This window comes from Etheostoma cragini, chromosome 18, assembly GCF_013103735.1.
Source record: "Etheostoma cragini isolate CJK2018 chromosome 18, CSU_Ecrag_1.0, whole genome shotgun sequence".
NCBI lineage: Eukaryota > Metazoa > Chordata > Actinopteri > Perciformes > Percidae > Etheostoma > Etheostoma cragini.
The window spans coordinates 15,631,726-15,657,757 of NC_048424.1; positions in this window are offsets into that span (position 1 = coordinate 15,631,726).

A 26,032-nucleotide genomic window follows, 5' to 3' on the forward strand; every position below is an offset into this window, starting at 1 on the left:
TATGTCCATGTTAACACATGTGATTCATACAACATGCTAATTCGGTCCGTGGGTTTCCAGCAACCACTGTATCTGCAGATCGAGTCACCCAAATGGATATGCTGAATAATAGTGGATGGGTTATTGGTGATACTATGTTTAACAATTAGAAAATGATTACTGTGAGCAGAGCAGAACAGAGCTGCTGTCGGCTGCTGCTACTGTCTGCATTTAAGCATTGTTATCATTGGACATGTGGCATGTCTCACATGTCTCTCACAGTGCTCCATGATTACTGCTGCCAGCGCCACTTAGCAGTATCAACAACATTATCATAGTAGTTTATTATATATGAGTGTTCTATTGCTTTAAACCACTTAAAAATGTTTTTTTTAAATTAAAACCTGATACTGGTTGTCACTCCCTGATGTGAGTCAAATGCAAATTTGAGTCACGCATGGGTCACTTTGTAAAAAGTAGTATACAAGATGCTAAGGAATGGCATTTTAAGCTAAAGTTAGCAATCAAATAATGATAGATAGCTAAAACGTGAAAACAATTTCCATCTTCTGTTATTGTTTGTAATGAGAAAAGTTAATTGTTTCATGGATTTCACAAATTTCAGTGTGACACATTATGCCGTAAACGGTTTAAATCCGAGCATGCGCAACTCAAACCTGCAATCGACTTACTCTACATTGGGGAGTGACAATGATACCTTTCAATCATTTCTGCCATTACTCTTTAACGTATGTTATTGTTTATCTTTCAAATTAGTAATGCACAGGTCCAAGCATGCAAGAGAGACAAATGTCCTCCAACGTCCAAAAGAGCAGCAGATGGTCGATAGCTTAGGAGAACAGACAGGCAGCCACGTTCCTCTGCAAACACATTAACTTCCCCGGTGCACGAAGCCACACTCAGCCAAGGAGCTTGATTAGATTTGCAGGAGCCCAGTGTTATCATTGGTTATTCATCCATTTATCTGTAATATAATGACGAGGATATCAAGTTCTTCCTGCTTTCCGTCCGGCAGGTATGACATCATAGTCTGGAAGGGCGAGTGGATCGTAACCTGATTATCTGAAAAGAAAATGGAGACCTACCAGGGGCGAACACAGCTCTGCGGCCAAGACATTAAGCCAGTATGTGGTGCTTTTCAATTTTTTGGGATTATGGATCCTGGGTTGTCACACCCATAACCTCCCCTTTCTTTTTCTCTAACCAAGATTTTGCAGAAGTCCACCCTAATTACATTATTACAGGCTTTAATGACAAAGAGGGCCCTGGCTTTTCATGTTCCAATGCTGTTTGAATGACTCCTCTTCACTTTTCCCCCGAAGGAGGAAGTGACCTTTCTGACAGCTACCACACCTCTTTCCAAAGTGTAAGTGGGTCACCTCCTGATTTCTTGCATACTCAATGAATTCATGCTAAACCAGCAAAGTCTAGGTTTGTAAAAAAGAAATAAAAATTAGGTTTTTAATTTTCAACCACTCTCTATGACATCTAAAACTATCGGTAACACTTTACTGGACAGTTTTGACATGATCGTGACACGACACTGTAATACCTATGACATGACACTGTTGACAACTTAACAATAACCAGGATGACATTACCATTGGTCATGACAACTTGAGATTAAATGTCCTTGGAGTGTCCTTATTAAGACAACATGACATTAAATAGGATGACATTACCAAGGGATATCTTTGTCATGACAACTTGACATAAACAAAAAATCCACCTATTTGTATTCATGACATGCTGATATAATGATTATTAAAATTGGATGTGCAAGGTTAGAGATCTAAATTAATGTCAAGTTGTCATGACAAATACATCTTCTGATAATGTCATCCTGGTCGATGTCAAGTTGTCATTACAAAGACAGAGCTGGTCCAGTTGATAATCAATCTTTCACACATTTCTTGCCAGAATGTAGGCATTTAATTTCCTGCTCACAAATAATGAAGTAAGTACAATGTATTTATATAGCTTTTTCCAAAGATAAAAATCACAAAGTGCTTTACATACAACATTCACTATAAGACTAAAACTGACTAAAACTGACAAAAACACAGTAAACAATTACTTTCATATAGAAAGCAATCACTTAATACTGCGTTCAGCCCTCTCGGACATGATCAATTTCATCAACCATTCAATATTTTCTCTCACTAGAGCTGAAAATGTGTTACACTGAGTGTCAGATCCAATAATACTGTGCCCACATACAGGAAATTCACCATAAACACTGGATACGGTCAGTTTCACTAAGATTTATGCTGGACACACACCATTCAAACCATTCCATGCTTGGTCTCTCACTCTCATCCCATCTATCTTTCTCGTGTGTGGAATTAGGCCTCAGTGACACATCTCTACCAGCAGATTTATTGGTTGTAGAACCTGGCTTAATGGTGCTCTTGACAGCTTTCTGTGGCTCAGTGAGCAGGCCACATCCTGGAGAAGCCCTCTTTGGATCCTTCAAAGTGACTTACTGTGTTAACCCGAAAGCCTGAAAAGGCCTGTTCATTCTGCCTTCACTGATAATTACAAATATGGAGGCTGGAGTGTTACATGGAGAACAAGAGAGGTGGAGTAGCCTCAAGAAGACCAGAGCCCGTTTTACACGTGCACCGCAAAGCTGAACGTATAAAGACATTATTGTAAATGTTTTAACAACAACAAATGTCCAATACAGGTAGATCGGACACTAAATGGTCTTTACCCTGCCAACCCACTAGCACAAAGTGTAATGTATTGTGTGATTGAGCAGGTCATTCACACAGCAAGACATTTCTTTCATGCGGTAACCAGAAAAAAAAAACATCCAAAAGAGAAGAGGAAGAAAGGGGATTTACACAAAGGCGCCAACGAACTTGAGATATGACTTGATTCTGAAACTTCTGTTGGTAAGGGCCAGTGCAGAAAACTCAAATTCAAGAAAAATTTAAGGAATGACCAGAGACTCTGTTAATTACGAATCGGCTGCATGCTCTACCCAGGCGCCAGCCCTCATCTAAACCAAATATAGTATTTCCATGAAGTGATAATGCATCTGAATGCGTGTGCATGTGGGAAAGGGCAATGTCCGGATCTAATTCTCCAGACATTGCCTGGAGTTTACATGGGAACAGGGCTCTGCATAGATCCAGGGCGTAACAGTGAAATTGAGGTAAATGCTTTTCAGATTGCTCTTGAGAATGGCTAGACTTTTTTGAACAGTGTGTTTCCACATGCCATTATTTTAAAGCTTACAATTGCATCTTACAGTCTTCTCTAAAAAATTTGAGTGTCTTCCTCATCATTACATGAGCCCGGTCCAATAGCGTGGGAACACTAATCATCCCTCTTGTGAAGCACCTTGACCACGTTGTCACATATATACACTGTGTGAATACAAAGTGCACATCATAATTGCCCTGAAAACATGTCTCAATTCTTCCTTTAATTTCCAACTTGATGTACAATATCCAATCAGCAGGGGTGGGAGTAAGTCACACATGCAAGTCGCAAGCGAGTCCCGGGATGCGAGATGGTGTGTGTCTTGACTTGGGACTTGAAGGTTAACCTTCAAGTCCCAAGTCAAGACACACACAAACTTGATGATCTACCCAGTTTTCTCATTTAAATCATCCCTTTGATCTGGATGTACTTTTCATATCTTGTGCCAGTAAACAGAAGTGATAGAATCAAGTACATTATGATCTTTATCACATAGCAGAAGAACTGTAGTTTAGACTGTGACAGCAGTAGAGGTTGCCAGCTGTGAGCGCCAATTCATTTTGAAACAGTTTAGACCAAGGGGAAGCTCGAAAGTGACCCATGTAATCACTCACTCCGACCAACTTCATCACTCACTCTCTCACTCACTCAGTGACAGACTTTTACATTTACTGTATAGGGCTGGCACTTGGCCCTGCCAGTCCAGCCAAAAAGCAATTAGACCAAAAATGACCTACAAAAAATATAATTAAACTATATACAAGACTTCAGATATGATATGTGTCTGAATGTGAGCAGTGGCTTTCTTTTTGAAATATCAACAAACCTGAAAAGACAGCTCAACATTGATTGCAGGCTATCGTAGTTGGACTATAGATTAAATGCTGAATCAGCCGTTTCATTGAGTAGCTGAAACACAGACATGATGTCAAATCTCAACTACATATAACTTCATCCAAGATATTTTCCTTAGTTTAAAAGCAACAGGAACGCCATGCTCACGCCACGCAGGCAGCGTGCCTTACATACACTGCTATATTTAGCTACATGCTAATGTCAGCGGAAACTCTGATATTGGCTGCAGATGTTAATTTTTCCCCAATTTCACATCCCATTGTGTTGTTTTTGGTTAAGAAGTCCTAATAATGTTTTTTAAACATTAAAGCATGCAAACATGCACAAATACATATGTATGAACCAGACAAAAAGCGTAACAGTTCAAACAAACCTAGGCTTGTCCATTCAACAAGCTAGTCCTACAATTTATTTTTATTGATTTATTTAACCTTATAAAACCAGGCCCATGTTCATTGTGACTGCTCAGTGGACTGCTTGCTCATTTCTTATGTCCTGGCTATTATTCCACTTTCTTCACTGCCTTCTACATGGCCAAATTGCTGCTCCTACAAGTTAGAAAGGACTGTGCTCCCCCTAATTCGGGGGGGGGGGACAACAGATGCAGCACACTGCCTGCTTGAAGCGCAGCCATTAATCACAGCAGTGCCGTTAATGAAAGGGACCTACTCAGCCATGCAAGAAATGGAAAAAATAGAAACCTCTTATTTAATTAAGAGGGAAAGCACAGTTTGACAGTGATGGAAGCACATTGCACTATTCATTTAGAGCTTTACAGGGAAAAAGTTGGAAACACAACATTGTTAATGTTTAACTGGAGAGCAGGTTGTGTATTCTGCCCTAGACAAAAGTATCTACTGCCCACATTAGACGTTTTTACCCTCAGGATGGAACATAAAGTAATTAGCTGCAACCTGCAGCAAAACAAGCTGAAAATGCACACTATTCAACACACTAAAAACCATTCAAATTCAGGTTTATCTAACTTTTCTCAGACTCAACATAAACACTGCCCTATAAAAGTGAAACTGAATCCATTGAGGTTTTGTACACCATTAACCTGAGAAGTGTGGGCCATGTGTTGCAGGTCAGAGGTCACTGGGGGGAGAAGGGTGTTGGTACAGTATTAGTTTGCACATAGACTCCATAAAGAGCTCCTTGGTTAAGCAACAGATGCCCGTGTCAAAAGTCACCGTGTGCCCTCCCCCCCTCCCTCCGTAGACAGAAGGGAGATAGCGAAGGACAGACGGACTCTGGGCCCCTTTTAGAGCCTAGACAAAAACACGCTCTAGGCTTTTGTTTTCTCTGGAAACCTGCTGCCTGGATCCCCACTGAGTTAGCCGAGGGTGCACTACAAGATAACGGTTGATTGCAGGTAGTTGTATTTGTATTAAAATGGGAAAGGGATGCAAATTAAAAGTAAGAAATGATAGGGCTTCAACTGATTTGCTCATCTGCACCACTATTTCTTTACAGCAGACAGACTTATTGACAGAGAAAAATATGAATATATAGATGCAAGCACGCTAATGAATGGGTAGGAAAACGTATGGACACAAAATTGTAAGATGTGTTAAATGGGACGCCACCTGGCTACGAGCTCCATGACTCAGTTCCTAGTATGGTAAATCAAAAAATGTCATAGTACAGTACATCAAAAAAATGATGACATGAAAAATCATAGTAAAGTATGTTAAATAAAGTCATAGTATAGTTTGTTAAAAAAAGACAGGAAAAAGTAAAAGTATAGTATGTTGAATGAAATTATAAAATTGCTATCGTAGTAGTAGTAATAGTAGTATATTATGTTGAAAAAAGTCACAGTATAGTATTTGAAAAAAGTGATAACAAGTCTTAGTATAGTATGTTGAAAAATGTCATAAAAAGTCATATTATAGTATGTTAAAAAAGTCATGAAAAATTCAAAGTATAGTATGTCAAAATGTCTGGAGGAACATGCACATTCCATCCAAAAAGGTCCAGCCTGGACTGGGAGTGAGGGGATCCTATTTGCAGGTGGTTGTTAGAGTAGTGCTACCCACAGGGCCATAGTCATAGACACAAAAAATGCTAGTATACTATGTCGCAAAAGTCATGGTATATTACGTCTTCAAAAAGGCATAGTGTAGTATTTTGCAGGGTTCTGGTGTCACAAGTAACAGGGAAAGTAGAATCGAAATGACACTGTAGAATGCAGACATTGATCCCACTATGTCTCACATAGCTAAGCAAGTACTCTACCATTTGATCTAATTCCCCTATGACTCCCTATAACTAGATCTTCTACTCCAGAGCAGATTTTTCTGGAATTAATAGGCCCAAATGAAACCCTCATGGCATGATCTGAATTTGGACCTTTACTTTGCAGTCAGGTGAAGGTAGACCAAGTGGCCGAGTGGTTAAGGCGATGGAGCGCTAATCCATTGTGCTCTGCATGCGTTGGTTTGACTCCCATCCTTGTTGAACCCCAGCTCTTCATTCTGCTACAGTTGCATGTCAACAACCTAACTGGCTGAATTCGAACAACTCCCCTTGTCATAAAAAGTCATAGTATACTTGTTGAAATAGGGCAACAAACAAGAAATGAAGGCAAGAAATTAAGTGGATAAAAGTACAGAATTTCAAAAAAGCTGTAGTATAGTTTGTTGAAAAAATGCATAGTGTAGTATGTAAAAATGTCTGTAAGAACATGCAAACTCAACACAAAAGGACCCAGCCAGGACTGTAACTGATGAAGAGTCATAGTCTGTGGCTCCTATTTACAGGTGGTTGAGCCATAGTCATAGTCTAGCATGTTGGAAAAAGTCATAGTATAGTATGCCAAAAAAGTCAGTGTAGTTTATTGACAAAGGTCACATACAGTCGTAGTTTAGTATGGGAAAAAATAATAATAAAGTCATAGTATAGTATGCCGAAAAAGTCAGTGTAGTTTATATATAAAAAACATGCACATTGAACACAAAAAGGTCCAGCCTGGACTGGGATTGATGAAGAGTCATAGTCTGTGGTTCCTATTTGCAATTGGTTGTTGGAGTAGTCGTTGACTAAGTCACAGTCATAGAAGAAGTTGTAGAAGAAGAACATGAACACAAAAGGACCAGCCCAGACGCAGAATTAAATCTGTGGTAAAACTCTGCAGTGCCTATGTACTGATGCTAGTTGGAGGAGTTCTAACCATTGATGCCAACATTTGTTGAAAACAGTCATAGCATAATACGTCGGAAAAAGCCACTAAAAACATATGGTATGTCGAAAAAAGTCAAAGCATAGTAAGTTGAAAAAAGTTGTGGTAGAGTTTGTTGAAAAGTCATCAAAAAGGTCATAGCAGATCACAAAAAGTCTAGAAGAACATGCAACAAAAGGTCACACATTATACACCCATTACAAATGCAGAAAAAGCCTTAAAGAAGCACTCAACTTAACAGTAACAAAACTGTGAAAGAAATAAACATGCTGAATTGGTTTCTAACAGCTGGAAGATTTATGAATAGTTTAAAGTGTAAATGATGTCTGAAGTAAGTGGGAGGGAGTAGCAATCTGGAGTTGAAGAAGCTTGAAGAGGATTTGATTGATTGCTCCATTGACTTTCAAGGTAAAAAAGAAAAAGGCTTAATATTTCAAAAAACGTATTAATGGTAAATGAAGTTGATCACCACCTTCGACTGAAAGCCTGTGTACGAATCTAATTCCATCATCAAGTTTGCGGACGACACTACGGTGATTGGTCTCATCAGCAACAACGATAAGACTGCCTATAGGGAAGAGATCCAGCACCTGGCCACATGATGCACTGAAAATAACCAGCTCCTCTACACCAACAAAACGAAGGAGGTCATCGTGGACTTCAGAAAAGAGTCAAGAGGCATGCACGACACCATCCACATCAATGGAATGGCTGTTGAGCGTGTCTCCACTTTCAAGTTTCTGGAGATCCACATCTTGGCGGACATGACCTGGTCAACCAACACCTCCTGCCTGGTCAAGAAGGCTCACCAGCGCCTTTTCTTCCTGAGGACACTGAGGAAGAATCAGCTTTCCTCGACTATCCTGGTGAACTTCTATCGCCGTGCAATAGAAAGCATCCTGACCAACTGTGCAACAGTGTGGTATGGGAGCTGTTCTGTTGCAGAGCACAAGGCACTGCAGCGGGTGGTGAAAACCGCCCAGTGCATCACCGGGTCTCCACTACCCGCCATCAAGCACATCCAGACGAAACGCTGTCTGCATCGAGCTCGCAGCATCCTAAAGGACTCCTCTCACCCAGCCCACAGACTGTTTTCTCTCCTGCCCTCCGGCAGGCGTTTCAGGTCCCTCCTGACCAGGACCAGCAGGCTAAAGAACAGTTTTTCCCCCAGAGCTGTCTCTTTATTGAACTCTAGTCTTCATTGATCACACTCCCTTCATATACTGATAGACTCTCCTCTCCCTCCTCACACCTGCCTCCATCTTGTTATCTGCAATATTATAATGTTTACCTGCACTGCCGACTGTTACCATTGTAACAACTGTTTATATCTGCATCTTTTTTGCACTACTTACCTTTTGCACTACTTACATTTCAATTTGCACTGCTGACTGTTTATTTACAGTACCAATTGTTTACATATACATCTGCAATACCGTACTTCAACTGTAATATGCAATTACTTTCCACAGCACTTTAATTCGAATAGTTTCTGCCCAAACTTAATTTGTACTACCTTAAATCATTGTTATACTGCTCATTTTAGCTTAACTTATTGTAAGTTCTGTCTATAATAATGGCCACCTGTATATATATTCTTAGTACATATCCACCTGTAAACTCTGTAAACCATTAGTATATTATGTTCATTGTACATATCTGTAAATTTCTACTTATAGTAATATCCAACTGTGTATCATTTTCAGTACATATTCAGCTGTAAATCTTGCTCACAACACTTGTTATCAATATTTTATATTCATTGTAAAAACCCATCTGTACAATTCTGTTTATAATAGTATTCATTTCTATATTTATTCGGTACATATCCATGTCCTACACTTATGAACCATTGTATATCCTGCACTTCCTGCTATTGCACTTCTGGTTAGACCCAAACTGCATTTTGTTGACTTGTACCTGTACCTTTGTAATGACAATAACGTTGAAACTAATCTAATCTAATCTAATACCAGCACAAATGGCCTTCAAGAGCTGAACATTTTAATATTTGAAAGGTTTTTGTTGCTAAAAGTATGCAGAAGTAGTAGGCGTCCGAAGATTGTACGGAAAAATTTGACAATACTGTGAATGTTGCTGAATCAGCATTCCAACGAATCTTTAGCATTTCCACATTAAAAGGAGGACTATACCTATGTTATATTTGTTGAGTTGTGTACCCAAATCTTTCCAACAATGTTCAAAACCAGAGAAACCTGTCAAGTCATTCAGCAACACAAACATTGTCAACATTGTTGAACTCGCTCAATATGTGCCTTCTGACATCCCCCTCACCAACAAGCACCTTCATTTCTGTCTTAAACATTCCTTTGCTGCATTTGAATTCCATTGTAGACATGATTACACGTAAAAAAGCAGCAGATTTAAACAGAGTTTTAAGGTTCTGGGGCTTGGTGGCAAATACACACGCTTGTTCTTACAGTCCTGCTGGTCCTGCCAAAGCCTTGGACTTCCAGCAGATGTGTTAGGTAGTGTAGCTGATTACAGTTAGAGGAAAATCAACAATGTGATGTCTCTAAAAATATCCTTTACAGCTTTCAACTCTCCAGCACTGTCATTACCAGTATAAATTCCAAACCACCTTTCATTTCCAGGCCTGAAGTGCAGACAAATTATAGTTGTGCTTCTGTTCCAGTCACCACGGAACTCTCTGATTTGCATCAGCTGTTATGCACAAACACGTTTCCTGTCACCACATGAGTAGCTTCTGTTCCTGGAAGCTAAGATTGACACATTTGGTCAGGTAGAGGAAGTTTTGAGGAGAATCAAGAGAGGGGCTCAAAGAGAAACTGAAAATGACCCCCTCAGCCCTTAGCTGGAACTTTGCCACCATACATGGAACTGGCAACTGGAAGTCTTATGACTTAATTTGATGTGCATGGCATGCTTGTTGTGTTTTAAAAAGCATTTAGAATGGTCAACGATTGCGATTTTGAGACTGTCCTCCAACAAATTATGAAAAGATTATAAAAGGTCTGCAAAAGCCACAGAAACATGGATAGATGGGTTTGCAAAATATCAGACTTTAACACAAGAGCAGGGTCTAAAATTAAAATTTTCACTGCCACAAGTTTTTTTTTACGCCCACCTACATGCAAAAATGTAAACTGCCTACTCCAGCTTTAACAGAATGAAAATATTAGAGCTACACACTTTGTTTTTGGGCCAATCCATGTTTCCTCAAGACAATGTCAACTTGGGCTGTTTTCATTGGAGAACTGAATGACTCAGTGGCTAGATAGATAGATAGGTAGATGGATGGATGGATGGATGGATGGATGGATAGATAGATAGATAGATATTTATTGATCCTTTCAGAAACTCATCTTGCATCATGCAGCTCATCAGAAAGACAACAACAAAACACACTCAATCGCTGTTGGTGGCATAGCTTACATGAACACCGCAACTTACCAATAAATTCTGACGCTCATGTACTACTGCTGCCAAGTCTTTTCAGGCCATTAAACATCTCCTAAAGAAACTGTGAACTTGTGAACCTTTCCCTGGAACTCGAGTTGGTTCAGTCCTGTGCACGGCTGTCTTATAATCACAAGTCCATTCCCTGTAATGAATGGTTATGGGCGGTCTCAAGCATGCCGCTGACAGCACTGTTCTGATAATCAAATTTGGTTGTTTCTGCTTTTCAGATTCTGACTTTCCATGTTTGGTCATTCCTTCTCATATTCACTGCTGCTGCATATACTGTTGCATGCAGCATATCCACCTATCCATATTGTTGTCAACTTTGTATCTAACCAAAGTATTGTGTCCATGTTGCTCATTTGAGATTACTGTTGTTGATGTTGAATGATGTTTTGCAGAAATGTACAGCTGAAACAATCAACTCAAATGTTATCTGAAACAAGCAAAAGTACTTACACTTACATTTACCAGACCTGACGCGCAAGATGGTTTGTTAAAGCATTCCCGTAGCGGCCAGTAGTTTGTCATAGCTCTGCACTGTTGAGCTCAGGCTCATATATATGTATATATATATATATATATATATATATATATATATATATATATATATACCCAATATATACTATACCCAATATACCCATATATATATATTGGGTATAGCATGCCCAACGGTGGGCAGTTTTCACAGCAGCTACATGTACAAAGAATGTGTATTGGAAATTGTTATCAACCCAGCCTTTAGTTACAAGCCAACACTGTTACTATCTGACTTACTTTGTTGGCAGATAGTGCTGAATCAGACATTTTTAGGCAACCAAAATGTTCCAATTAACCTCGATGAAGTAAAAACACACCTTGGGAGGATCAAAGTTTAAGATAATATCACACAGCGAGGCTGGGATTTTGGCGTTTTTATAGAATTAGAGCAGCTACATATGACAACTGTTTTTGCTCCTATTTCTGAGCCCATTAAATTATTTATCTTATTGGGCTTGTAAACACTGTTTCAAACAATATGCTGTATAAAAAGTGTATACTGGAAATAGTTACCAAAGCTGCCTTTAAGACAGTACAGTCAATGTCTGCTACAGTTTTTGTAAGAGGAAGAGTGCATCTCCGGCATGGAAACACAGCGTGCTGCTTTCAATACACGTTACTTAAGTGACCAAGGAATTCCTTGATATAGAGATATGGTCATCAGGGTGACACTTGGAGACTGCAAGAACTGGGATTTTATAGCTTGGGCTGCTTGTGTTCACTCCAACAAGTTTCAGTTGATAGTGGGAATTGTTTAAAGCGATAAACTGTGTATAGTTTTTGTGTTGGTATGTATTGTTTTTTCCCTATTCATTTTCAATATGTTTGTTTATGTATGTGCCAAATATCAAGGCAAATTCCAAGTAAGTATAACTTACTATGGCAATAAATTAAGTTAATTTGTTAACTTAGCTTCGGGAGCAGGGCCACGCCTAAACCACAGCTCTAATCACCAGACAGACCGACATATACTGTGCTGCGCAGCCAGGTTTGTATCTCTGATTGCTGGACCCACCCTCCCTTTCCCTCTCTTTCATCTATCCATCTTCCCCCTCATCCCTTCCTGTGGCACACCTCTCTCATGTCTCATCTAAGTACCTTCTGGAGGTCTGCTTCCGAGACACAACCCCCACTCTGAGTCTCCTACCAGACCAGCCATCAGACGGTTACAGGGCTAATTTTGGGAAGTTTACCATGAGTTTGATATTCAGTTGTTAAGGTAGGAGGCAACACATTCTCAGAGCTGCTGCTCTGCCTGGTAAAGCTGAGCATCCATCTATGAAGATATATTGAATTAATTGTTATTGTAGATGACGACGAGGATTTACAAAGGTTTCAGGACTGTGTCATCATACAGAATCTGAGCAATCATACAGAGCAGAGAGGGATGTATAATGAAGAACTAATGGAGGTGAAGTGTGTGGAAGATGAAAAGAATACAGCCCAAGAGGATGTTTTGTTGTCAAGTTCAGAGAAGAGGCCATGGAAGTCATGGATTGTACGTGGCTCTTTAAGGCTCTTAAGGCTCTTTTTTTAGACAGGAAGCAACACTTTGCCTGCAAACCAGCTTTAGTATGCGGGGTCTCACGGCCCTCCTGTGAATAGACAGGCAGCCAAGCACTCCAGTACACCAGGTGCTCTATGAGTAGTAACCATGGACTGTATTTAAAGATGGATGACGCGTGTAGCGAAGCCAACACATCCCGAATACGGGCGCTGCCATCTTGTAATTTTGAAACCAGATTCTGCGCAGTAGTGTCCGTGCAGTATCGAAGTCTCGCCCATTCCCCCGCCCAACCAATCTTGAGTCAATCACAGCTGTAAATCATGTCAACTCCAGCCGTTTATCGACTCAAATAACTTATTCAAGCCAAGCTTATCAGAAAAACACTTGAACACACAATCCGCGTGATAGGAACTTCCTAAAAGTACTTTTTATTTTTCAGTTTAGTCCATGTCCCATCCGCTTACATGGCGAGGGTGGGGTTTATGACGCGATGCAGATGTAATGATACAGTCCAAAAATCAACCCCTACTATTAGTTTATCCCTTCCGGTACAACTGAATGACATAATTTGACGGTGGTATCATATATCTCTAATCACAGATTGGCACATGACAAAGAGTAGCAACCACTGATACATCATTACCTGATTATGTATCAGCTAATGTTAGTTTAAAACCTAAAGTCTTGTCCCAATGCTCTGCCATGCAAAAGCCCTCCTGTTTACGTCCTGATAACTGTTTGGAAACAGTTAGATATTTCAGGGAACAAACAAACAGCATTGATTTGACTATGCGTTGTGTCGCTTAGATGAAAGACAGTTCAGCTCTGGCAGTGGGTGGGCGTGTGCATGAGATGAGCATGTCCCCAAAAGTTTGAAAGGATGCACACGCTTGTAGCCAAGCCTGTCAGATTGCCCAAGCCACCCTACCAGCCCGCTCACCTCTCATTAAAAAAACGAATTGTTAGGGACGTTAATCGCTCCTAGTCTTAATAAAAAAAGGGCTCAAAGCTGCTCCCAGAGCAGCTTCCTCGATAGCATTGCAGCTTACAAAAGCATACTTTTAATTAATCTCTTCATTTCTGTCGCTGCGATAAATGCCAGAAGACTATGCATACAGGGATCCCCTTGTCTTTGATGCATGGAGACTGGCTGCTCCAACATGTACTCTACCCATCTGGCCTGAACTGACAGTGGCAGTCCTACATCAAATCTCATTAGTAGTGACTAATATTCTTTTCATCTTCCACAAAAGGCTTCCATTGTGCCAGCGCTAAAGTGCATTCCTCAGCTCCCACTTGTCTTCTCTGTGTCTCAGAGGGAGGAGGGGGGGTAGGGAGGGAGGTGCAGACAGTGTAAGAAGAAGAGATTACTGCCAGAGTTGACTAAGTTCAACTTCACCTTGCCATGCATGAAAAGATGACAGCAGTCCCTTTGTACATTTGATTAATTTTGGTACATGAATATGCAGCCCCGATGCGGAACGGTGCCAACTCTGGAACGCCACTTCCATAGTGAACAAACACACTGAAAACACCTGAGATAAAATAGCAACTGAAAACGTTCTTTAAGAATCGGTGTGATTGGAGACCAGTGTAACAGAATAAAATTTAATTACAGCACACAATATAAAACTGTTAGAAACCCCAAACAACAAGCTAAGGATTCAAGACCCGAGTGGCCCGTGGAATTATGACAGTCCACAGCTGCCAACGACCTGGATTGAGCCAGCAGCACCCAGTGTGGTGACATGTCAGGTCAGGTTAATTGAGGTCAGTACGGGGGAGGAAATAGAAATTGTGAAGAGAAACCAAGGTGGCTTTACGCCTGTGAAACCAGAAAAAAAGTCAACACTGTCATTCAAGTGTAACAAAAGACAAGGTAAGCAAGTTTTTCAATGATGCAAATAAAACTAGACTACTTAGATGTTAATGATGGAACAATGGATTGCTCAAGATGAGAACAGAAAGTGATAGGAGGCCTAGCTACAGTGAAACTGGCCCTTGGTGTTATGATGCGCTATAGGGAAGGTCAACAAAATGATTTGGTAAGAAACTTCTGGGGACCATGACTATGCACAAGAGATTTTATGGAAATCCAGTGGTTAGTTTTTGAGACATTTTGGACCAATGTGTTGGATGGATATCCTGTTACAAACAAAACATCTCTCTCAGAATAGCACACATTGTTGACAACCACTGGCCCCGCAGACATGTTAGAAATGTCAGCCAGTTAGTGATTACAGTGTGTAGGCTGAGGCAGGATATACAGTCCAGCATTACAGACAAATGAAGCGTGCCGAACATTGTCAAAGTACACTTGTTTGTTTTGGAATCTTCTTTCAAAGTCAACGGACAACTATCTGGCAATTTAAGAAACAAACTTTTAAATGAAGTTCATTTATTTTCTGCCACTGAATGTATCTCTGAAAGCATGATTTTTGCAGTTACTTACTGCATTTCCAGTGCATGAGCCTGTAGTGTGCATGAGTTAAAAACTTGAAAGACGAAGTGTGCTTTGTTGGGACCGTCTCCTTAATTGTCTCTGATGGGCCTGTTGTTCTGAATTACAATCTCTAAAAAATGACCATTCATTCAACCATTGCAGTTTATAACCCCACTTCAAAACTTATTCTGAGTTAGAGATTGATGTAGTTGACACCTACTCCGATACACATTCAGTCGATTACAGAGGCAAGTTATACTGGTTCTCTGTAAATGTTTCCTAATGCACTCTGATTGGCAGTGGTGAAATGTAACTAAGTACATTAACAAATACAAGTACACCTTTGAGATAGTTGTACTTTACTTGTCTTTTCATTTCACTACACTTTCTAATTCTACTCCGTTGCATTTCAGAGAAATCTTGTACTTTTTATTCAACTACATTTATCTGACAGCTTCCGTTACTAGTTACTTTAGAAATTAGGATTCGTGCACACAAAAAAATACAATTTTTTTTATAACGAATGAAACTAGCCATCAATATAACGACCTACAAACCCAGCTGAAATGATTAGACCATTAATCACATAAAGGTTTGGATTCTTTAGCCCCATTCACTTGGGCACATTACATGACAATACGTACAGTACGTTTTCTTAAAGTTCCTATGACATGCTGCTTTTTGGATGCTTTTATATAGACCTTAGTGGTCTCCTAATACTCTATCTGAAATCTCTTTTATATAGACCTTAGTGGTCACCTCATACCATATTGGAAGTCTCTTTTATGTAGACCTTAGTGGTCCCCTGTATGTATACTCCACCCACTGCGGGTTGTTGCCATGGTAACGTTAGTAGCGTTAGTTTCAGAGAACGAGACGCCATGAACAACGAGACCCAATCAAGAGAAGAAACGTTGGCGTCTGTGTCGGTGTTGTCAAAGGTCTCCATTTGTTGCCGTTGAGACTGCAACACAACCCTGGGAAAATAAGAGGGGGAAACAAGAGCAGGAGGAACGAGAAGAGGAAATGCCAGAGCAGGGAGAATGAGAGGGGGAAACGCCAGAGCAGGGAGAATGAGAGGGTGAAACGCCAGAGCAGGGGGAATGAGAGGGGGAAACGACAGAGCAGGGGGAACGAGAGGGAAACACCAGAGCAGGGGGAACAAGAGGGGGAAACGCCAGAGCAGGGGGAATGAGAGGGGGAAACGCCAGAGCAGGGGGAACGAGAGGGGGAAACGCCAGAGCAGGACTGAAGGAGAAAGGAAAACACAGCAACAGATATTAATTTTTAAACAAAAACGTAGCAATGTAAATGTAGCCTAAGTGCATGTAAACCTAAACCTAAAAATCTAAGCTGTGTGAAGTTTGAGAGTAAACAGCAGCCTGTTCACACATTCCCATGCTGAGGTAAATCTATTTTGTTTCTCTTTCCCTCCCATAATCGGAAGTGAAGCTAAAATGTGCTGACCTGTAAAATCCCAGCTGTGGGCCCTGAGGTGCCTAAAACAAACTGGGTCTTTCCCGTTGAAACTGAACGCCCAGGGTAAGATGCCATGTTTTGCTGACCGAAACCAAAGAATGTTTGACCGCTGAGCCTGGCGTCTGATGGCAGACTGTGTCCATTTGAAGTATTCCCCTTCCAAGGCTGTGGCCAAAGTAAATAAAAGCAGGCCGCTCTCTCGAACTCCATCAAACATAACTCAGAAACAGCTGTTACCATTTAGTTGAAAAAACCAACCAACATTCCTCCCCTCTGAATGTATACGGGACACGTGAGATAGCAATCAACACACATTCTTCGACTGCGGTCACACTTGCAATTTCTTCCCCTTCCAAGTGTAAACAGACTGGGCCGCCGCATAGCCCAGGTTTAAGTTATGACCTCAGATATTCTTTTGTTGTTTCAAACATTTCTGCACTGTGATTATGTTGTCTGGTTTGTTTTGCTTCCATCCAAGAATCTGTGAAATTCCCTGACTGGCTGGGCGAAAACCAGTCAGTATCTGGTGTTATGGTTAAGGTTAGGGTTCCTCTCTCTTTCTCTTCCTCTCTCTCTCTTCCTCTCTCTCTCTCTCTCTCTCTCTCTCTCTCTCTCTCGTGTACAAAGACGAAGTATTTAATCTTTGAGTTCAGCCCGTGAAAAATGGGGGAAAAAAACAAGTGTTGTGTTTATAATTTTGTTCAGTGTAGAATTTAAATATCTGTAAAAATGCATGTCATACATTCCTGTTTACAATATGTTTTACAATATTGTTATTTATATATTACCATTCCACTGAACTGTATCACACTATATTTATTTTTAAATCAGAAATTTCAGACATTATTGAAATGCTTTTTTCCTCCCCTCTCTTCATTTGTTATTGAATATTTCTTGTAAAACTCTAAATTATATTGTATCGTCATACTGCATGCATAACAGTATTTCTTTTTTAATTTTTAGTGTCCTTTCTGTTTTTTTATGTTAAGTATAGTATAGTGTTAACTGGAGTCAAATTTGTTGTTTGTTTAAGTAAACCTGGCCAACAAAGCTGATACTGGTACAGTATGTGGCACATATAAAACATATTATCATGTTGGAGATATTTGACTAGACCCAACTACCAACAAACAGACGCCAAAAGGTGATCATTTGATTCATGATCAAATTCTTGATTTGGCTCACATTTATCTACTAAAAGTAACACATTTTGCACTGAGAGAAGGTCTTTTCTTTAACTATTTGCTAATGCTGTCTTTGGGGTGCATGTTCGTCGTTATTTGACAGTTGACAATAAAGAGACTGGGCATCTGGGGAGGAAAGTAAGCTGACTACAAAGGTCCTCAGCCTGCATTATTACAATTTACTTGAATAATCTTTATTTACAGTCACAACATCAATCATTCAAGGAGTGTCAATACTGCAAGAACTCTTTACATAATCTACTTTTATGTCTGTCTGGGATTTATTTTATTTGAATCAAAAGCGAAGGAGGAAGTGGCCCCTCAAAGAGTCCCCACTTCCCTTTCAACTTTACCTTCTGTGGCTATTCAAATGTCAAACTGATCTCAGCCAAGCATATGGGTCTTTCAGCGTCTATTGTATGTGCATTTGCAGAACATGGGGTTAGAAAAGGTCTCACAAAAAATCCCTTCACTTGAGAGGTACAACTAAGCCGAATCCTCACTAATGCAACTTTAATGAGGAGCAAGAGAGGGAGGACGTGTGGCCCAGCCAGCTGACGGCTGGATAGACATGCTGCTCGTACTACTGCTGTGATGGTTGGTTAGGAAGGCTCCAAACTCTAAAACTTTGAGATTAAAGATATAAGATCTGAAAATGTCAGATTTTAAGCTGCTCTGATTCCAGTTTTTATATTAGCAGTTCTTTAAATGACTACGTGACGGATGTTTCTCGTAGTGACTACCTCATTATCACCAACTATGTAGTCTAAATTGAAGACGTTCCACTTCTGGGATTGTTCAGGTGTCGCCGGAAATTCTGCCGGATGACCCAAGTATTTCAGCCGGTTGTTCCACCCTTTCCTCTTCCTTTGTGTTGGCGTTCTAACCTCCAGTGGATTTCTGAGGACCATGGTCAATTGCGTCTCAGATCTCTGCAGGGTAAAACCAGACAGCTAGCTAGACTATCTTTCCAATCTGAGTTTTCTGTTCCACGACTAAAACACATATTCCACCAAAAAATGGATGTGTTTCTGAGGGGAACAATCTGGAATACAAGACGGTTATCAGGGTCTGTGTCAGATGGTGTGAGCTCAACCAGCTTCAGCTCAACACCAGCAAGACGAAGGAGATGATCTTTAGGAGGGAAACATCCCACTTCACATCCAGGGATTGGACATTGAGGTAGTGGAGAGCTACAAATTCCTGGGTGTTCACCTAAACAATAAACTGAACTGGACTGACAACACCCATGCACTCTACAAGAAGGGCCAGAGTCGCCTCCATCTGCTGAGGAGACTCAGGTCCTTTGGAGTGTGCAGGACTCTCTTCTGGACTTTTTACGACTCTGCGGTGGCCTCTGCCATCCTTTATGCTGTGGTCTGCTGGAGCTCGGACAGGGACAGGAGCAGACTCAATAGACTGATCAGGAGAGCGAGCTCTGTCCTGGACTGTCCTCTGGACCCCGTATAGAAAGTAGGGGAGAGGAGGATGTTAGCTAAGCTGACATCGATGGACAACACCTCTCACCCCCTGCACGACACTGTGGGGTCCCTGAGCAGCTCCTTCAGCAGCAGACTGACACCCCCCCTTGGTAAAAGAAGGAGAGGTACTGCAGGTCGTTGATCCCGGCCGTTGTCAGACTCTACAACATTATCAGATGGTGCAGGTGTTATAGTTTCTGTTCCTGTTTTCAATTACTTACCACACACCATGGCTCCAAGTATGTTTTCATTATCTGTACTTATATTTTTCACTACAAGTACTTACTTTTGCTATATAATTTAATTACATATTATTAAATTTAATTTCACGTCACTTACTTACTTACTTACATTTCAACATTGTTCGGACTATGGCCACCTCACTTTACTTTACAGTACCTTTTATAAAATGCCACTTTACATACTTTACATGTTTGTCTCTTTGTTGGTTTGCTTTTTACTTTGTAAAACTGCTGCTGTAACAAGGGAATTTCCCCATTGTGGGATGAATAAATTATTATCTAATCTAATCGAAAACAAGTTCCTTCCCGAGGCTGTTTTGCAGTGGCACCATCATTGTGTCCAGGGCTTAGTTTCACCCAGGACGACTGTGATTGATTTGAAGAAATGCCATTAAACAAGCAAAACACATTTTTTCTCCCATCCTGGAATGCTGTGTGGACTAGCCAGACCTTTCTTCGCAGCTCTGTGGAGGAAGGTCTTGCAATGCAGGACTACCTACTCTGTAATATTCCTCAGCTCTACTGAGCTCAGTGTTTTGGTTCACTCTCACCACTCTCTTTGACCTAATTTCATCAGCAGGCAGTTTTTTATGGGACACTGTTTTAGGGTTACGGTTATTTATACACAGGAAAATATATTGGAGGCACATTTGTGAATCTGCCCTTTTAAATGGCTACCGCTCTTAAGAGCCGGCAGAACAATGAACACCCAGGCTCATACCGATGTTCTCATAAGGAATGACTTGAATCACTCAGCTCTGCCGTTATCAAAGCTGCCAATAAAAAAAACTGCGTACGATCTCTAAAGTTGTGTTCAAACAGAACGTAAAGCAAAGCTTAGATGCACAGTTTAGATTGAAAGTTTTGATGCGCTAGGCAGTGGAGGCAAACATGGCTTTGCATTAGTTCAAAATATCTACTTAATTTCTATATAAAAATGAAAAGAAATAGCAGAGGAAAATATATATATATTAAATTAGGTGACATGCACTAAATTGTCATCATTGTTTGAGGTAAAAAGTATTGACATTTGCGTGTCAACAACTTTATGAGTCTCTTGTAAAGGAAATTTGGTCTGACATAATTTGGGTGGAGATACCAGCACTTACACTACCTGAATTCCATTGGGATGGACCCAAGACAACAGAAAGCAGCTGAACAAACACTCTTTCATGTTGTAACTGATAGCCCAAACTCATCAATCACAGCCATAGATGAAAGACTCTGGACTTCTGCCAGACACCAGATAGCAGAAAACTTGCTACAATATATGACACTCAAATTGTATTTTTGGCTCATTTGATCATGCCTTAGGGTGGACGGAGCACTGTGTGCAGCTTTAGATCAATATGCGGGTCCGGCAGAGGGCCAAGTTGTGGACACAGTTGACCGCTCCCTGGCTGGGAGGAAGGGGGGTGATGCCAGTACATGGCCTGAAATGGCCAAATGGCCTGTCTGTGACCCAGCGTCACATTCACTTCCATGGTCTACTGGGCAGGGCATTGGTGTTTTACTGGGCAGGCACAGAAACAGACTGACACGCCTGCACATTGCAGCTCAGACTCATTATGTGACTGACCAATGGGACAAACTGCAGGCTGGAGCTGTGAAGAAAATTCCTTCTCGGTGTGAGAGGCCAAACCCTTCTACCACAGGAATCGACCACGATACCCAGTAAGGATGGATTCTTTTGGAGTTGATCAATGAACATGTTTCTACACACACTATTTGGAAGCTAGAAATGGTCTATAAATCAATAAACCACACAATAGACAGTCCCCACAGAGCAGGGTTCTTCAAAGTTTTTAGGCCAAGGACCCCATTGGGTCGGATGGGAAGAGTAGGGACCCCTACTCCATGTACTGGCTGGATGGATGAAAAAGTGAATCCTTAAGATTCATTTTAATCCTCCACCTGTATTACAAATTGGAGCTGTGGAGGTTAACAAAAATGACAACTCAAAGCGCTTTTAACGGGGACTATTCGCTGTGGCCATGATCCAGTGTTTTTGGAGCATGATCAATACAAGGGACAAGGGTCTTTTAGTCTTTTTTTTTTTTACTGTCTCTCGCAAGTCCCAAAACTTCATGGAAGAGCAGTACTAAATCACTGTTGCAGTATGTTAAGCACTACGTCGACCCTTTCCCCTCATGTGCTGTTTTTGGTGGCATAGTAACGGGTGAACAAGTCTGTGTTTCACCCAACGTAGTGACTTAATCCAAAGATTATCTATAGATGAGTGAAATACAACATCCACTTTACTTTCTGAGCAGTCTTTTCAACAATCCTAAACAATGAATCAAAATTGAACTGTCACTCTAAATGCTGCTGTCCCGATTACGTTACTAAGGGACATGGGACTAGTAGTATTAGGTGATGTCTTGGTGAAACATGGTGGGTAATTATTATGGTTTGAAGAGCTCATCAAGCAGCCTTCATCATTGAAGTCCTGACGCACAAACAGAAAAACAAGATGACAGTTTCTTTGATAAAATACTCAAGAGTGCAGCTATAGCCCCATCCGGGGAAGAGTCAACGGCACGCCATGAATGAAAGTTGTTTTTGATTAAAAAAGGAGCACCAGGCTGTTCTGCTCTTCTGTTGCTCCAACCAGGGTTCATAGACAAACAAGTTAAAATCCCTGGAGTGGCTGGATTATTTTACAGTGTGTTTTAAAGGTCCCATGACATGAAGCTATTATGTCTCTCTCTCATGGCCTAATTCTTTGGGCGGCAATAGCAGAGAAAGGGGAGGTACCTCGTTATGAGGTCATAAGGAGCAAGATTCCAGATCTGCCAATCTGAGCTTTCATTTTCTCAAAGGCAGAGAAGGATACCCAGGACCCGGTTCACACCCATCACCATTTCTAGCCCCTCGGGGACCATAGGCAGGCTGGGGGAACGCATATTAATGTTAAAAAAAAAACTCGTAAAGAAAAAATACTCATGCCATGGGACCTTTAAGGCTAAACTTGGGTAATGCAGCCCTGACATTGGGGCCTCAAGTACGAATTTGGGGATCTGGACACAGATGATATGAATCACCAATGCATTGCACAGGACTGCTGAAATCAGACTGCTGAGATCAGATTGCACATCTCAAAAACTGACAAGGAATAATTCTGAGAGATGGTCATCTGAGACATGCTCCGTTTCTATCCAGCTTGCCCACGGTTGTCTTGCACGTTTGCGTAGGGAATATAGTATAGTATAGTCCTGAATATATTTCCTCATGCTGCTGGGTTAAATTAACAGTGATTTCAGCCTCAGAGTGATTACAGCTCTGGGTCCACCACAAGCCTGCTGCATCTCTGGAAGATGGAGCAGCTGTACGTAGGGCCTGACTGTAAGTGAGAGTGCTATCCCGATTTTCCTACTTGGAAGAAATTACGTCACATGGGTAGGCACTTGTAATAACATTTTGAACATGCAGGGTGCCCAAACGTTTGCAGATGCCTTTTTTTTGTTTTCTGAATTTGAAAGTGTAAATGACACAAATAAAATCTAGCTTTTTGTCACATATTAAACAAATGTCTAATCTGTCAGTTGATGCCTTTTGGAGATTTTTTCCATCTTTTACTTGGCTTCTTTATGCTCATTGATACAAATTCTTATCTGGGGTGCCCGAACATTCGACCCCCACTGTAGTTGTGCACAATCACAACTTTAGCACTGTATGCCACAGAGCTCACTGTGTAAACAAACATTTCGGCCTCCATTTTTTCACACACCTGATGCTCTAGGCCTCGTCCAACAGCTGGTGGCAGTCATGCAACAAGTTGTTATGTTAAACGCCAATGTAGCCCAGAAGAAGGTCCCTGATATTCCCAGATGGCATGAACACAGCAACAGATCTATTTATATGGCACGTGTGTATGTGTGTGTGTGTGTGTGTGTGTGTGTGTGTGTGTGTGTGTGTGTGTGTGTGTGTCATTTTGGTGCAAAAAAAACATTTTGGAAAGAGATGTAACAGTTTTGAATGCAGTCTTTGCTTTTGCAAGGTACTTGTAGAGTTTACCATTGTGTCTTTGTGGTTTTTTGGTGACAGTTTTGGGAAAATTAGCCAAGGATTCAACGAATGAGTGTAACCAATTGGGGAAAAAACTGTATTAAACATGGTTTATCAGACTGTGGTTTGGGATAGTGTGATACACCTCCTGGGTCAGGAGTGTGCTTCCCCTTGTCTGGTTGCCATCCTAACCTGATCTTAGTGTCAAAAAGAGACAATGCAGTGCATTTAGCTGGGCTAGTCTCTTCCATTTATTTTTAAGTGTACTACTACTACTGGGTTTTTCTCAAAAGATACTGAAGGTGTAATTCGGTTCTACTGTGTAATTTCGATGAGTCTTGTGTGAGCTTGTATGTGGAACCTTGATGGGATGTGGTGGGAGGAGGCTATAGAGCAATGAATTAACTCTCAGCCACCAAGAAGGATCCTTTGTGCTGCTGTCTCCAAGGATACCTCACTTATATTTGGCGAACAAATAGCCATCCCACACAGTAATGGGAAATAAATGAAGTTCCCGGAGATAAGAGAAAATGATTTCCCTTTTGGGGACACGAGAATACAAAGTGTTGGAAAATGAATGGCAGTGTTGTGTTTTGTTGAGGACATGTTAAACCCCTTGGCGTTAAAGAGGAAGCCACTCTTAAAGAAAAGTGACAGTTAGTGCCTTACTGATTACCGTGCAGATTCAATTTGCATGTTTTCCACTAATTTTCTCGTCATACTGCTGGGACTCAGGCAACTTGTGCCCATCATTGTTTTTCAGATCTCTATGAAAACAGATCAGATTCACTAATTATTATGAACTGACAGACTGCAATTTCTTTGCAGTGTTGTCGTAAAGGAAATTAGAAACAAAAAGTGAAGGGAAAAGGATCAAGAGCAGAGGAGAAGAAGTTAGCTCACAGACAACTTTCCCAAACATTTCCAAGTCCACTTATGTACAAAAATGCATGGTGCATTCAAATGTTGGGGCAATACTTAACCAGCCTTTTCTGAGAAATATTCATTCTGATTCCGGCAATCTTATCCCAGAATTCCTACCATTTTGCAACACTTACGTGACCTGAGTAATAATTATGGGCAGAGTGTATTTTAAAGTGTACTCACCCTGTTAAGTACAGAACAGTGGATACTTCACAATCCAGCCAGCGCCACTGATGTCACAGGGTCCTTAAGAAAAAGAGAACACATACTTTGTTGTTACAGAACTAAGAGTAATGTATATTTTTGTGCTTTGATGACAATACAAGCACTTTGATGACAATACAAGCATAGCACTTAAGGTAAGTTTGTTTTTCTACTCCAACTTACCCTGATATGAGCTATAGGCCCTTTTTGAAAGTTCTCAGGCCATTATTGTTTCAAATAAAGTAAAAGACATATGTATAATACATTCCTGGAGTGTGTGGTGGAGCCTGCCTGCTGAACTTTTAAGAATGTAATGTCACAATTGCCATGATAAAGCCAAAAGAGATTTTTTATTGTACTTCATCCTTTACTTTATTATGTTTTGGTAGTACATCACAGTTATGAAATAGATCATACCATAATTCCTTAAGAGGTGCCTTGTACCCAGTACCTACACTCTACTGTAAGACATTTCTTTATTGTAAAGAACCCTGTAAGAACCCAGTAATTACTAAAATACTTACTGTATAAATCATTTCTCAGTTCTTCTTAAAGTCCCAACTCTTACTCCATTGTGCCGCTGTACAGACTGTGCTTGCAAGTACAGGGGTATGAACCAGTAATAATTGTGTTCTATGACAATATGACACCGTTAGTGTCCGGTATTTACCCAGTAAGTAGCCAGCTGTAACATAAAGCCGTGATTTTAATATCACTCTTTAATGCTGAAACGTCTTTGAACACACCACCAAAGAACATCTCCTCTTGCATTTACCATGCAACAGTATGGGAAGTTTGTCTAAAAGATGTTCACTGGGATTAGTTACCTACAATATCAAGTCTTTTCAAGTTCATGCTGAACTGACCTCCTGTCTGGAGGATAAGGAAAACTAATGGTTTGCTTGGGAAAATGGTCATGAGTGACATTAAAGTTCACATGACTTTAAGTGAAATGGTTAAAATATGCGAAACCACTTCCTCTTCTCTGTATCATTTACTATGACATGATCCCAGACCACCCAGGTTGCTAAACATGCTGCTGATGTGTGCTTATTGGTGTCAAAGACATAAAAGGGGCAAGTAAAGTGAAAGGTGGGGTTGGAGGGGGCACACACGCTGCTCTGGAGGACACACTGCAGCTCAGCTGTCCAACACAAAACAATAAGGACAATGCAAATATTTGGCAAATATTTAGCTCCTGCAATAATGACATTAACGTAGGCTTTCTAACAATGCAAACAATGGTAACAGCTGCCTGCGTACAAGCTCATTATCTGTTCCCCCCCTCCAAACCCCGGACATACACATGTGCGCACACACTCAC